The 3,887-nt window shown below is 38.5% G+C and overlaps 1 non-coding gene across 1 annotated transcript; it reads right to left on the minus strand.

Annotated features, from left to right (window-relative positions):
* Positions 1 to 3,203: 3,203 nt before the first annotated feature.
* Positions 3,204 to 3,312, minus strand: LOC131238335 (small nucleolar RNA R71). Its single transcript, XR_009167736.1, has one exon. It is a non-coding gene; the product is annotated as a small nucleolar RNA R71 (small nucleolar RNA).
* Between the last annotated feature and the right edge of the window lie 575 nt (positions 3,313 to 3,887).

A 3,887-nucleotide genomic window follows, 5' to 3' on the forward strand; every position in this document is an offset into this window, starting at 1 on the left:
ATGTATATCTGGTAAAGTCATCTACTATTACCAAAATATATCTTTTGCCACCTCAACTTTCCGTCCTGGTAGGTCCTACTAGATCCATATGGAGAAGCTCGAATGGTCTTGATGTGGTATTGGAATTCACCTTTTTGTGTGAGTTCATTGTTTGTTTACCAATCTGGCATTCACCACATATTTTATCTAATTTTTGTAGTTTGGGTAGACCTCTTATAAGTTCCCATTTGCTCAATCTATGTAAATTTCGGTAGTGTACATGTCCAAGATGTTTGTGCCACAAATCAGTCTCGTCTGTTTGGACCATGTAACATGATTGATTAGATGAGCTGGATTCACTAACAATATAGCAGTTTTCAGAAGTTCTACATCCAGTTAGTATCATGACTCTCCCTAGGGCCCATTGATCGGCCCATACTTGTAGCACGTATCGTCTAGGCCTGTCTTCATTATGACAGAGCCCATCACCACATAACTTATTTAGTATAGATCCATGATTCATGATCATACACATCATATGTATGCCTGACATGAGGAATGACTGATTATAGCATATGCCTCTGGGCAGATTGTTTACGGGCTCCCTGATAGGCGGAATTACCCCACATGAGCGCTCGGTATGGGCAGGATTCTTACATGTCTGATAGTATGATTCATGCACTTGTATTTGTGTGATTGTGATTATTGTATGCCCTAGCGACATCAGGGCTATAGCCTCCACAGACACATTGTCGGTGGCTGGATTGGATACCGAAAATATTGTTATTAAGCATCTTGGCGCCATAGATGTCCCTGGGTGAAAATTCCTAAACTCGATGGTACCAGAGGATGACTCCAACGTCAAGACTGAGTAAATATATAAGCGCACGAAAACCGAATACCAGGAGGCCGCATCTCCCAATGTGTAGTGGTCGGTTGGAAAGGGGTGTGGCCTTACTTGCTTGAGAGTAGGGGGCAATACTAGGCTGAGTTTGACTAGCTCGTGAATGGGTCCGCTATCGACGTGCCGGATAGGTATTGGCAGACTATTGGCCAGGCGGATAGTGAGGTTTCTTACGCTCACTTGGACTGTGTGGCTAGGAGAGCGACTGTGCCATTTGGAGTGTACTGAACCTCGGTGAATATCTAGAATGAGAATTGTACTAATATATGATGAGGATTGGCATGCTTGAGTTGCATCTCGCATTGCATGGCCGTGTTATGGCCGATAGCATTCATATCCTACACCGTATAGCCTTGGTACAACTGATTGCATTTATGAACTCATCAGCATGATCTGCATTACTCTGACCTTACATTCTGAACACGCTTATATTGCGCACATACTTACACTACCCTCTAAGCTTTCTATAAGCTTATGAACTATTGATGCGTGCAGTTGACACCAGGATACAACCGTAGTCTCGCCACAGTTGGAGCATACAGTTGAGCTTCTGGAGTTTTTGTTATTTTCATTACCTTGTATTTCCCTTTTATACGCATTGTACTCAAAGTTTTGATCATAGTGGATTTTGTGATGGTGTTCTTGTGATTATTGTTCGTGGGTTATGCTTATGGTTATGCTTATACTGAATCAAAATCATGCTTGAAATCCTCCTTGTAGGATCCTAGGATCGGAACCTGGTGTATAGATGTCTGGAACTGAGAATGAGGTACTAAAGAGGCTGTCGGCGCTAAATTCGATGATCGGGAATTTTGTGAGCCCGGTTTTCGAGTTTGGGGCATGATAAAACCTCTTAGCTAGGGCTAGGAAGTGAAGCTTGTAGCATATTAAGATGATTTTCTTGCTTTGATTCTTATTTTTCTTTAATCTCATTGATTTCTAGTTTGAATTTAAGGAATATTTTCAGTTTTTTATGATTTATTGTGACTCAAATTATAATAAATGTTGTGATAGCTTTGAATATCTTCTTTTTCAATTCTGAGATCGTGATATTGGTAAATCATGTTGTTCACCATCATTACCTGGGCATGGTAGGATGATGGAATCCCTTCTAATCATCACAATACTCCTTCAAGTGTGACTAGATTAATGAAAAGTTCAGATTTGGTTTTATTGCTTCATCTTCCAATTGGATAGGATAGACTCCAATTCCAATTGTGTTTCTTGAATCAAGTAAGGTAGCATCCTGATAGCTACAAGTGGATCCTTGGTGCTCTAGTTCCCTTTTGATTATTGATAATTTATTTACAATTACTCTCAACTATTCCAGATTTCAATTTAGATCTTTTTCTTTTTCTAGTTCTAGTTCTAGTTATTTTAAAAATATGTACAAGTTTAGTCCCAGTGGATTCGACCTCGGTCTCACCAAGTTATTACTACATCGCAACCCGACACTTTGGGTTGTGAACAAGTTTTTGGTGCCGTTGCCGGGGATTACGACTACTTTTTTCTAAGATTAATTAGTATTGGAATTAGGTTAAGATTAGGGTTTATTTTTCTACTATGCTTTTAGATTAGGATTCTTCTGAAATTGTTTTTAGAGGCTAACATTGTTTTTTTTTTTTTTTTCTTGTAGAATCCTAACATAGCAATCCTAATTAGGTAAATTCTCTCCAACTCTCTCTTATCTTTTTAGATTTCTTATTTACTGTAGTTTTTAGTTTTCTTTTCTTAGGTTTTAGTTGTTAAGAATTTTAGGGTTGCGAGTGTTTCATGCCCAAGTGGGTTCATGACAACACTCTCCATCTCTTGAGTGAAGGAGGATTAGTTGAAGGGTGGCTTGTCCATCACTAGATTAGATACCACTTAAGATCCTCTGATTCAATAGAAGTGATGGTTACACATCAACCTCAACACCTAGTTGAGGAGGCCCAATATGAGAATGAGGTGCATCATGCACCCCTGCCTTGTACTCTACGAGATTATTTACAACTGGCGGAGGTGAGTACACCTTCCTGCATAATATTTCCATTGAATGCAGGAATCGTGGATGTTAAATGAGGGTGATTCAACTCCTTCCTAAGTTTCATGAACTAGATTTTGAAAGTCCATACTCGCATATGAAAGAGTCTGATGGGACAATATCTACATTACACTTCTCAAACGTGTCTGAGGACACAATAAGACTAAAATTGTTTCCTTTCTCTTTGAAAGAAAAGGCTAAGTCATGGTTACATTCCTTAAGACCATGGTCCATTGGCACATGGGCTGAGATAACAAGGCAGTTCCTTAAAAAGTTCTTCCCATATCTTAAAATGAATACCTTAAGGAAAGCGATCATGAATTTTGCACAAAAAGAAGATGAGACCTTTTTTTCAATGTTTGGAATGATTTAAGGATCTCATAAATTCATGTCCACAACATGGCTACGAAACATGACAGATAATGTGCTTTTTCTATGAAGGATTGACCTCATCCATGCATCAATTTGTGGAGATGATGCATAATGGAGAATTCATGAACAAGGAAGCCAATGATGCATGGGATTATTTTGATAAACTTGCTGAAAATGCGCAATCATGGGATACCTCCTTAAGAACCATCATTTCTTAGCCTACTCAATCAAAAGAAAGGGGAGGAATTTATGTTTTAAAAGAGAAAGATGATATAAATGCAAGAGTGGCCAAACTCACAAGAAAAGTCGAGACCATGGAACTATAAGTGCTGTTTTGTATATTAATTACCCTTAGTTGTCAAATTTCGTTGAGACAAACCACTTTAGGATGTGACTTGTTCATATGATGGAAAGCTCACCTTCTTATGAAGATCACCTTCAAGTTCAAGTTCAAGTTCAAGTGTAAGTTCAAGTTAAAGTGTATGTTCAAATTCAAGAGAAAAACTAAGTTCAAGTGCTACTTCAAGTTTATGTGCTAGTTCAAGTCCAAGTACACTACATGGTCAAGATCAAGTTAAAGCTTCAAGTGTATAAGATCAAGCTTCTAGT

The sequence above is a fragment of the Magnolia sinica genome, chromosome 2 (genome assembly GCF_029962835.1).
Source record: "Magnolia sinica isolate HGM2019 chromosome 2, MsV1, whole genome shotgun sequence".
Lineage (NCBI taxonomy): Eukaryota > Viridiplantae > Streptophyta > Magnoliopsida > Magnoliales > Magnoliaceae > Magnolia > Magnolia sinica.